Source organism: Cydia strobilella, chromosome 5 (genome assembly GCF_947568885.1).
Source record: "Cydia strobilella chromosome 5, ilCydStro3.1, whole genome shotgun sequence".
Classification (NCBI taxonomy): Eukaryota; Metazoa; Arthropoda; class Insecta; order Lepidoptera; family Tortricidae; genus Cydia; species Cydia strobilella.
In genome coordinates this window covers 5,436,158-5,448,407 of record NC_086045.1, presented here as the reverse complement: position 1 = coordinate 5,448,407, position 12,250 = coordinate 5,436,158, and the positions used below count along the sequence as shown (strand labels likewise).

Below are 12,250 nucleotides of genomic sequence, written 5' to 3'. Positions count from 1 at the left end.
GCAGAATTTGTCATTTTTATTCGTTTTGAATTGTTATTCGAGTATGTTAAAAAATTGCAAGCACAATTTTATGTCATCAAATTATCTATTAAGATGATTATGAGCTTATTATCATATGTTGCTCTGAATGTAAATAAAAAAAAATTGTATTGTAACGATGCCAGGATTTTCAGTTATTAAAAATGATTTCTTAACTCATCTGCGCCCTGTTGAGACTGAATCGATTTTCAAATAGAACGAGTATTCCCCTGATTGTAAGTAGGAAAAAAAAAAAAACGTGAACAAATAGATATTAATAAAAATAACTACTACATTTTCATACTAAAGTTAACTTGTTTCACACGTTTGTACTTAGATATAATTACATATTTTCTTTACGCACCATTAAACCCACGAGAGCTTTAAGTTGTCAAAGGTATCTGATTATTTAAGGTCAAGAGCACTTAACACTTCAGACTTAATTTTGGCACTTAAAAATCTTCCCATTCTATTTATCTAAGGCCGGTTGGTCCTGAATAAACAAAAATCCATTTGCTTCACAAGCCGAATTAGAAAAGTGCAGTAATGGCATTGGGTTGTTTTACTTAATATGGCGAAGTTATTTCTATGGTTTTAGACGTGTGAAACAGATGTTTGATGTGAATAAACGACTTTTTCATTGTATTCGTGATGACAGTTCGTTAAGTTCGATTCCCTGTTGGAACAAATAGGGGAGGTATAATGTGCGTTGAATGGGCCATGTTCTCGTAGGTCATTTAGGGCTATTTGTTGTTTGGAAATCGATATGCGTATAACCTGTGTTTATTGTGTGTGTTTTTTTATTCGAGTTCAGTTTGTTTAATAAATGAAAATAATATATGAAATTAAATAATTTCACGGTTTAGACTTACTTGTTTTAGTCACTCGCGTGACTGTCTGTGTGTGCGTGCGCGCGTTGTGGTAGTTTAAATTCGATAATATATGAAATTGAAGTAGCTAAATTATTTAGGTAGAAATATTTGGTTTTTTCATACAATGTTACGAAAATTATAATCTTCATTATATATGAGCCAAAACTTATCTATTGCTGAACAAGCATCTTTAGAATGGATAAATGGTAAAAAATTTAAAAATAAAACATATGCTCCAGGGGTAGATGTAAAACATGCATAAGACGCGAATTGGCACAGTGGCTGTTATCAGCTGGCTCCTGGTCATCTTCGCGACGGCCGTTTCAGAGGCCCATCTAGTGGGCGGCAAGTCACCGTCTGCCTCGATAACTAGTGAAAACATTGTTATGGCAGGTGCCCGGATGTCTTTGCAATAACCCAGTCTCATTGTCCAGCCAAACTTCAATTCTTATACCGGTATACTTTTCATTCATGCATATACTTTTCACTCATGCAGAAGCAAGAAGCTACTGATTAAGGTGTACATCTCGAGTATAGCCCTTTATGGAAGTGAAACGTGGACAATGACCCTAAGAGAAAGAAAGAGAATGGAAGCATTTGAAATGTGGTGCTGGAGGCGAATGGAAGGCATTAGTTGGAGAGACAGGATAACGAATGAGGAGGTGCTAAGAAGAGTGAGTGAAAGAAGAGCTATTCTGAACACTATTGCAAATAGACGCGGGAAAATGATTTTACACTTAATACGACACGACTAATTCTTTAAAACTATCCTGGACGGGCGGATAGGAAGGAAGCGGGGTAGAGGAAAACCCAGACGCAGCTTTTTAGATCAAGTGAAAGAAAAAGTAGGGGTCGTGTCGTATCAAAAAGTCAAAGAGCTGGCGCGGGATAGAGAAAGCTGGAAGATACTCCACCGACAAGAGAATAACTCTTAAGTTAATGATGATGATGATGATACTTTTCACTTTTTCTACAATAGTTCTAATGCCTGCTGCGACCGGTTCATGGGTGTCAATAATTGTTGCGCCTGTTCCAGGGTTCCAGACATACATCTACATCTACATGACATAAAAGCTCTCCAAGGGGCCTCTACGTGTTGGATCTATATCCCCACGCAGGCCTATCATAAGACCGGGATTTATAGGCCCGTGAAATCCAAAAACATACAAATAATAATAAAAATATCAGTAGATTCTATATAAACACTAAATATGGACTAGAGAGATGACATAATTAAAATCTAAACACATTACCAAGTTGTTGAAGAAAAATACATAATACCTATAAAATTGCTTTTAGAAAACATGGAAAGAAATAACAGATCTACTATTCGCACTTTATATAACAATAAATACACACAGATAAATATGGCTAATCATGAACAAAAGCGTTATGTGACTAAAAGAAGTTTCAAATGAACATAGGAAAATGCCCCTCTGGAACAACCCGTCTGTTAATAACCTCATTAAATTGCAACCGAACACTCATCTCAAAAAAAATGCAGCCCGTTTTTAACAATTCTAGGGATATGGTGACTTTTGTTGAATGTATTGCTTTGGCTTGTGGGGTTGCGTCCCCAAGAACTATTATTAGTTAGCAACTGGACATAGGCGTGTTTAGTTGTAGATTTGTAGGGATGGGAAAGGATTAAATTTTATCGATGTTCTATTACAAACAAAATTTTACAAACTTACATAAGTAAGTAGACTTAGATCAAGATAAGTCTGCAACGATTTTCATAGCACACGCAATGCAAGTGTTATTTCAAACGTCAAATTTATATGTAACTATAACGTATTAATAACACTTGCACTGCGTTTGCTATCAAAATCGTTGCAGCCTTATCTTGGTCTAACTCTAGGTTAAATGCATTTTTAAAAGTATAGTATACGTTTTTTAAGGTATTTTAATTGATTAGATATAATTTGACAATGTTGTATGAATAAGTATTATTAAGTACATTGTAAGCAATATCCGAAACCAATTATTTTAAGGAACCATCCTTCCGACACCCGAAATCACTAAGTAGTCTGTATATGCATATTTTATATACTTGAGTACGGTTGATTACTTTTGTTTTTTGTAATTTAGCAGTTCTTGTAACCTAACATGCGTATGTACTCTTTGAGTACCATGAAACCAGCGAGTGGCTATACACAGCTACTTTTTTTAAATAATTTTAAGCTAAACAATAATACAATTATGGTACGTTTATGTTACTTTACTCATACATTCTACTTCTTTACATTCCACGTTCGTAAACAACACAATATCAAATAGAAAAACTAAGGTACCGTATCGCCGAACTATGGTCCTAAAATAACTCGAATATCTTTTTTCTAGGTGTGACTACTATTTAATACTAAGTCAGAGACAACACAGTTATGCAATTGCGAGAAACACCCAGAAAATACTAAACCAACATAATATTGGTATAATGTTCAACACTTGTGTTGAACTTGTGTACCATAGTTGTTGTATTAACTAAACTATAATACTTCGATGGTTTTACGGTACTTTAATACTTATCTCATCATCTCCAGATTTTTTATCACAACAACAAAACAGCAAATTTTCACAATTCACAAAACTGCATAATGCTTAAATTGACCCACGCATAAACTGAGATCCAAAATATCGAAACTTTTATCGACAGGGTATACACCCTTGCTAGGGATGAGCCAAATTGATTTTAACACAATAACGAAGGCCTGAATGGCGACCCCTATTTGTTGCGACGACACGTCATCCATCATCCGCGCCTTTATGCCAGTGAGAATCAGCCTTAAGTCGGGTAATTCCTGTGTTAGCTAGGTTTCCCTTGCCAATATCTGCATTTATATATTTTTTAAGAAACTATTAAATTGTCCAGTTAAATCATACAGCTAGCAAGCCACAAAACAAAACACAACTTCGATGCCCTAGTACTATAATTACGTACGTACTAATTATGGTAAATTTGTTGTTGGAATTAGTCCACAAACCGAAAGTCTTAATGACAACCTAATTTTCCGTATAATTAGTACAAGTATGAACTAGGTTATCGATATGGTCTTAAATTAACTTCTTATACCTACTTCTTCAAGATCAATATCAAACAAAATCTTTTATCGATTCAAGCTACCCTTTCCAGTAACATTGGGTAATTGAATTAATTTTAGGTTTATATTTCAGAATAGCTCATTTTATTGGTGTTGTGCATGTGAGTATGCATGTGCCCAGCAGTGGGACTTATAAGGGATGAATTATTATTTTAATCAAAGTAAAGGGGTTATATTTAATACTCTTAGAACTTGTGTCTGATGACCGGTCTGGCCTAGTAAATAGTGACCCTGCCTGTGAAGGCGATGGTCCTAGGTTCGAATCCCGGTAAGTGCATTTATTTGTGTGATGAACACAATTTTTTTTCTGAGTCATGGGTGTTTTCTATGTATATACGTATGTATTTATTTATATAAGTATGTATATCGTCGCCTAGCACCCATAGTAATTACAAGCTTAGCTTAGTTTGAGGCTAGGTTGATATGTGTGAGATGTCCCCTAATATTTCTTTATTTATTTGTTATGGTTGTTTAGCCTAGCTAAATACTAAATTCTTTGGATGTGACTTTTTGGTATTATTTGATGTTTATAATTAATTATAAATAGAAGCCCCATCTGAAACCAACGCAATGACAAATTGTACATGTAGATTATGGGGAAAAGTATCGAATCGGGACACGAAAGTTTTTTTTATTGTATTTTATGTTTATAAATTATTTTATGTATATTGTCAAATAACTAGACCCTTATCATAAATATATAATAAAGAATATGGAAACACAACAATAAATGAAAAACATGTGATATTAATAAAGTAAATAAGTTTATCGTCTACAAATCAGAGCAAGTTTTGGTTGCTGCTTTAATATTATTTCTATGATGTTATACAAAAAATCAACTTTAAGTTACGTATAATGAAGTTTAATAATTTGTTTTAGTTTTAGTTTATAATTTGTGTGATTACAGTCGTTTGAACCTTATTCTCCTTAAAAATGGTAATTATTTGGTAATAATTATCCGTACCTACTGATCTTATGTAACGTCTGCGAATATTCTTCATTTACCAAAAAGTGACTTTTGTATATTTGCAATATTTGCATTTCGAAACTACATAAACAATGTCTAACTCATACTTGTATTACTTGTCTAGATGACCGACTTGTTCAAAGCAAAAATACAACTTTTGGGGTCTATAAAAAGCTAATAACATCGAGCAATAAAAAACAACCGGCGTCACATATTAATCCAAAATGTTCCACTCCTGTCACCGTCAAATTTCAATTTTTAACGTACGTGCAGCTCTTTTGTACGAAATCTGCTAAATTACAATAATTTGCTGCTCACAATGAAATGTAACTATTTATGTACCGACCCTATACGAGTTGTGTTACAAAGAGACCCCTTCATTCGAGGCCTATTATGCAGGACCCCTTATTTATAATGTTACAATTTTAATGATTTTGCTGAGCGTTTGTATGTTCATTGTTTGTTATATCGGATCGTGTGTCGATGGCTATCAATTAATCATTGGGCAGGAATCTAGAGATTTTGAGATGCAAAAGATACATAGTTAAATTGCGTTTGTACCTAACCTAACGTATAAAAGTTGTGTAGTTAGGGCCAGTTGCACCATTCACACTTGACGGGCTGATCATCGTCACACAGCAGTAAAGTATGAAACTTTACATACAAAAATTAGCGAACGCTTTAAAGGTGACAGTCAATTTGGTGCAACTGTTCTTTAGTCACAAGTGTTCTTACAAATATCATTTTTAAGTCAAACAGTTTTAACCTGCGAGTGCCACTGCAGGGACCTAGGAGGATATAACCAAACGGAGTAGCCATAAACAGGCGTTCCCCTCTGTCGAAAATAGTCGGCCAATGGTCATACACAATGTATGGACTGACGTTTATCTGACATGGCTATTTTTACGTCACGTATACATTTGACGTTCCCCTCCCCCGCAAAAATCGGCAGACTTTATTGTACAAAAAATTACAGACGTGGCGTCTTCGTTTGGTTATATCCTCCTAGGCAGAAACAGTATAGTTAGTTAAGCAAATCTTGTCAGTAAATAGGAACAAAAAAAAACTATACTCATCCTTTCCTTTTGGGTGCTAGTACTAGTCTAAGACAAAGATAGTATGATTCTCTCTGTCTATGTTTGAAATGAGACAGACCTTTGACAAACTTTAAAACCACAATTAATTAGGTAGGTAGTACTTAATTTCTTACATTAAATGTGTTTATATGAATTCCCGATATTTTAGCACTTCTTTCAGCAACGTTACCCTACTAATTGCCATAGGTAACTAGTTTTTACGTGACTGCCCACTGACCTGCCAACCTGCCAAACAGAAAGGAAAAGGTCCGATTTCTTTACTATGTTTTACTTCATTGAAAAGGGACTGGTATATAAGTTCCGGGAACTTATGGTTCAACCATGGTTCGAACTCGCGATCTCCGAATCGAAAACTGCACGCTAACGAAGATATTTCAAGATATATATATCAACGCTATAACATCAGTAGGTATTTGTTTTTCAATTTATTATCGACTTTTCATTAACTACATCAAACGGTCGCATCCTAATAAGTGATTTTTTTACTACTATTTTATATTGGATTTTTATTATGACAAGCAATAGTCATAACTATACACACAGTTATTATCTTTGCTTAGGTACTAAAATGACATTACATTAAACCCAATCCTAATATTCGTCGACAGATCTAGCCGCATTTCTAATATTCTAAAGGCCTGAGTAGGGTAGCCAGTGGGATTTGCTGATTAAATTCTGGATTATCCCATGACCATTATACGTGACGCTATAAGATTATTGTCACCCCATTAATCCTCCATATGTTTAATTAACTTACCAATTTCTGGATACTACATATACCTGTTTAAGCATAGCAAAATCAGTTTGGATTATTTATATTTCTAAACGTTTACAAGCTCAACCAAGTGAACCAAGATAAATTTTTCGCTATGAAATATCACTTTTAGGTATTTCTTTCGTAAATGGCAACATTTAGAAAAGGACAGAGGACTACCTACTTCGGGCCTTTCACTCGGCACGTTTTTCTTTTTCTTCGCAGTCGAGTAAAAATAAAGATTAGAGCAATGACAATACAGTATATTTAACATATTTACTTTTGCAAGTAATAACTCATGTCCTGATAGTATAAAAGGAATTTTAACAGTAGTTTTTTAACTAGTATATGAGATTTCCTGCCACAGAGCTAGATGGCAATGCTGATTTAATATCGGCTTGATACGGCTGGATGCAGTGTGATGGCTGTTTTTAAATGACAGGAGTAATCGAATCAGCATAGGATGGATGAAACATTCTCCTAAAACCAAACGCCAAGCAGAATATAATTTTAAACAAATTAAAGATGAAGAATATACTTATGGGACAAACATGCTCTTAAGCAATAAAACAGTGCATGAGGAAAAGCGGAAAAACGAAATTTTTATTTTTTTATTATAATTATTTGATTCCTCTTATTTAATAAAAACTACATACAACAAATAGAAAGATGCTCTGGTCTTGTTTTACAAAATATACACATTGTTAAATAAATATGCTATATGTAAGTCCGTATTGGCTTTCCTATCAGTTTCCGTTTCATCAGCCTCCGAATATTATTAGAGCTTTGTCCTTTTGTCACACTTTATTTTTCAATTACCAAAGTATCAAGACCAGTAAAGGACTCAATTGCACCGGTCCTCGTGTATTATGTTATCAATAAAATCACGTCATTCAAATTTAATATTTAAAAATTAATGTAACTATTAGAAATCAAATCTACCTTACTCAATAAATTGTATCTAGCAATTTAATATTGTAATAATTATGTGTATGTATTGTGATAATGATGTGGATGCTGTGTGACGTGTAAAATTATTTATAACTTTATCCATAAATATCTGAATCTGAACTCACAAGCCGCCTATTAATATTAATCATTAAATCTATCGAGCCTTAGGAAGATTTCAGTGAATATCAACTCAAAAACTTTTTTTACTACAGCCCGCGCTATGCGTCCAAGTCGCAATTTGACTTTAAACGCACCTAGCAGTCGCTTTATAACAAAATTATATTTATTGAAAAATAATAATATCGTGTTGATAATAACATAATAATATTATAATTACCAGTAAAAAGGTAGAAGCAAAAATAAACAACCGAATAATATTTATTCGTGATTTACCTCACTTTTCCCGTAAATATTTTGCGTGACTAGTTTGCCCTTTGGCGTTAACTTCGGTTGATATTTATTATGCAACAAGGAAAAACGGTATTTCGTGATATCCAGCTTCCAGATTTTTCGTTGAAATCGATCTATGTTGAAGAATTCGCGGAATACCACACCCTTATCTAGTGCACAGTCAGCATCAAAAGTAGCGTATGAAATAACGCGCCAAGAGTATGCCACACTGGAATATTTTTCTAAATTAGGTTTTTATATATATATTTGGTTGTTGCGTTTATTATATTGACAAAGTTTCTGAGTTGCGATAGTGCTAAGATTATTCGTAACTATGAAATACTGCCCATAGGAAATAGTATGGAACGCTCATTGGTTTATTGCATTGAAAATGTATGGCGTAGTATTTTATAGTTAAATAAAAAACAGACGATAGGAAAACTTGCCTCTCCCATAAGAACCTTTAATAGCAGTCATAACTAAACAATGCACTTAATAATAAAGTTTTATCCCCGAAGAAATATAACAAAGATTTCATTAACTAACAAACATTTTGTACAAAATATAATTATACCATATAATTTCGTTGAAATACCATTACAATTGTTATTCGAAAGCTCCTTGACTCCCCAAAAATTCTTGAGCATTTGACGTTCCATTTCCTTTCGCTAATTCTATCGCTCCTAACTTCCCTTCTACGGTTTAGAAAGCAAAATAACATTTGAGCTAAGCACTTAATCCTCAAACGTCTCACGTATGAATGTGGTTACAACTATACAACACCCAGATTGTATTAAAACCGCAGCTACTTTGAAGGTTTCATCTGTTTCTGTGCGAATAAACCATTTAGTACTTTACCATTGTTAGGTTTGAATTTCATTTTACCCGAACCGAGAAACTATTACTCATTAAAAAAATCAAATACTTTTTCGAAGCTTTAAATCTAGCCTTATATCGTAACTGTAATTAATAAATATTTCCTAATCTTTCAGATATTACTTCAGTAGATAACTGTGCCATTTCAAATATAAATTCCACCACTGAATCTATTCAGCGAACCGTTCCAAGACACTTGACACAGTTTGCCATATTGTTGTAGGAAGCACGACAATAAAAACAGAAAGGCTCTCCAGTTTATTTGTGATAATGAACTCTTGCGAGGGACTCGAGTGTTCCTGGAGTTAGGGATCGTGGAAGCGCGAACTCCTTAAATATAAGTACCTATGGTAAAATATGTGTTAACAAAAAACGCTTCTTTAACGTGTCATCGTAGTGCCATCATTTTTAGGGTTCCGTATCTAAAGGGTAAAAACGGGACCCTAGTACTAAGACTCCTCTGTCCATCTGTCTGTCTGTCTGTATGTCACCAGGCTGTATCTCATGAACCGTGACAGCTAGACAGTTGAATTTTTTACAGATGATGTATTTAAGTTGCCGCTAAAACGACAAATACTAAAAATAGAATAAAATAAATATTTAAGCGGGGCACTTATAAAGCAAACGTGATGTTTTACCGTTTTTTGCGTAATAGTACGGAACCCTTCGTGCGCGAGTCTGACTCGCACTTGGCCGGTTTTTTATGTGTTGGTTAGTGTGTAGTATGGAATTAACGTCAAAATTGATACACTTATTGATGGTCAAACTAAACAGATAAGCAGACATCGGAATCTAGGGAGTTCCTATATCGATAAAATCAATTATCGATGCTTCTCTCACATACTAGTGATGGTTCCAGTTTTCTTTGCAAAAGTAAAATTTTATTAAAAGGATTAACATGAAGCAAAATAATAACTAAATTCCCTTCTTCCTTATTTTAAAGAGATTTTTGAAACTTCACTCATCATTATTATTTTTAATCATATAAAATATGCTTTGTGAAAACTTTATCATTTAATCATCGACCCCGTAATAATACTTACAAATAATTTACAGAACATGAGAGCGTTACTTCTATTTTATGGCGGCGGCTAAGTTCTTGTAACCCTCAAATATTGAAGATCGCCCGATTTAGATTCGATACCTTGAAGATCGCACATGCTGACTGGTGCCTGGTGCAAGCGAAAGTCGTGCGTGAGATGTTCGCCAATACCCAAGACGATCGTCAGGGTCGTGTCAAAACCACTTCAAACCGTAACAAATTGTTAAATTAGAATTGGCCTTAATTTCTCTTCCAGCACAGAAAGAGGAACCAGTATGGTGGCGCAAAGCAGTTTGATACAATTTATGTAGCGCAATGCTGGAGCTAATTGGTCGTGAGGACGGTGCAACACCGCCTTTTGTTGCCCGCTCATGGACCACGTGCTTTATTTTTATTTCCATCTTCATTTGATTGCACCAAGGGTAGGCTCACGTTTGTAATCGTAGTGCCGTCCTATGGTGCTGTTTTACCGCCCTTATTCATAAAGCTTAGAAAACCTTTGTTAAATTTTGTCTTTTTCTAATAAGCACTAAATGTCAAAATGACAAATAGGGACAAACGATTATCAAGGGTTTGTTAAACTTCACTTTTCACATTTTTGAACTTTTTGTATAACGCCATTGCATTTATTAAATATTTATCTTTACGCATTACAAGTCAAATGTATTTTGCTAACTAATTGTCAAACGTACCTACTCGTACATCCAGAATTCACATCTAATAATTTATAAGAAATCTAAAGAATTTTACTTCATATACCTATTTATATAATAACATAAACAGGTAACAAATAACAATAAGGTAACATTAGATTACATTTCCATTTATGGCACATTATTGTACCTAAGTAATTATTAAGTATTATGTATTGGTAATATTTAATTTTTTACACAGACGACGCTATATTAGCCATAGACAGAAGAAACCGGTGAAGAATATCAAGTCAATGTCACTAAAACAAAAGTAAAATTAGTTTTATTTTACTCACGACAGTTAACATTTGATTATTGCTTTTTTTTTAAATTTATGCCATAATATATAATTGTCATTACATATAACTTGTCTGAAAAGAATAGAAAAAAGTAGTAATGTGCAGAATATATTTTTGTTTCCCATATCAAATTAGTTAGAAGCTCACAAGCCAAGCTTTGACTTGGATTCAAGTGCAAGGGTTCAAAGTATGAAACTGTGTCAAAGTCCTCGCTTTGTGGCTGACAGTGGACGCTCCTCTCGCTCACTTGAATTAGGTATAATTCCACATTTATGTTTACAACTTACATTTCTTGTCATGATTTGCAGCACCTATACTCTGTATCTTTAGGTATTTAAATAAAAGTAAACAAAATCTACCCTTAAATGGCTCCTTAAGCCAGTTGAGGGTAGTTGAAAACATTACATGATCAAATAATGTAGGTTAAAGCCAGGCCGTTCAGTGACAGATCCAAGGGGTTTTGTATTTGGTTGGTTAACCAGTAAATGTTATAACTACCCGAAAATGTTAAAAATTGTTTGTTTACTTTTATTTTAATACCTAAAGATACAGAGTATAGTACTCGTAGCTCTACTGGACGAAATAACACACAAAGAATAGAAATAAATTCATCTCTTTAAAAAGCGCTTTCCGAGCTAGGAATTACGAGTTTTAAAAATCGTCAGCCACCTCAATCAATTACCGTACTCACTACTCATATCGCATGTTAAAAAATTAAGGTTCGTATTTATCAAGACGCACTTCAATCTGACGGACGTATATCGCCCACACGTGGCGGGCATTAAAAAACGCAAGTACAAAAGGACAGGAACGAAGAAGAATGTAGAGTGGCGCGCGATTTATATGTTCCGGAACGGTTGTTAATTACGCACGGACATTCACGGGCCGACCGGGACTGCGACTGAGACGGAGTGATACATTTACGAGGTGTCTTTGCGAAATGCATTCAGTATGGATATTTTTATAGGTGGTGCTCCATTACATATACATACTTGCTCGTCCAGTATTAAAGTCAACTATTGCCACGTTTTGGTAAAATCATTAGTTACATCTACGAACAATAGTACTCATTACTACAGACGCCGGGAAGGAAGGGGTTGCCGGCCGAATAGAATATACGGCCGAACGTAGTGAGGCCGGATAGTTATGAGGCCGACAACCCCTTTTCACGCCGAAGTAAGTATAGTGCTT

General features: G+C 34.4%; 1 long non-coding RNA gene across 2 annotated transcripts in view; it reads right to left on the bottom strand.

The window, feature by feature from the left end:
• LOC134741393 (uncharacterized) overlaps positions 1 to 11,618 on the bottom strand; it is a 381,191-nt gene extending 369,573 nt beyond the window's left edge. For both annotated transcript variants that reach the window (XR_010127879.1, XR_010127880.1), the window contains exons 1-2: positions 11,586 to 11,618; positions 11,371 to 11,553 (exon numbers count right to left, since the gene is read on the bottom strand). This is a non-coding gene — a long non-coding RNA (uncharacterized LOC134741393). The remainder of the gene's footprint in view (positions 1 to 11,370; positions 11,554 to 11,585) is intronic.
• Positions 11,619 to 12,250: the final 632 nt, after the last annotated feature.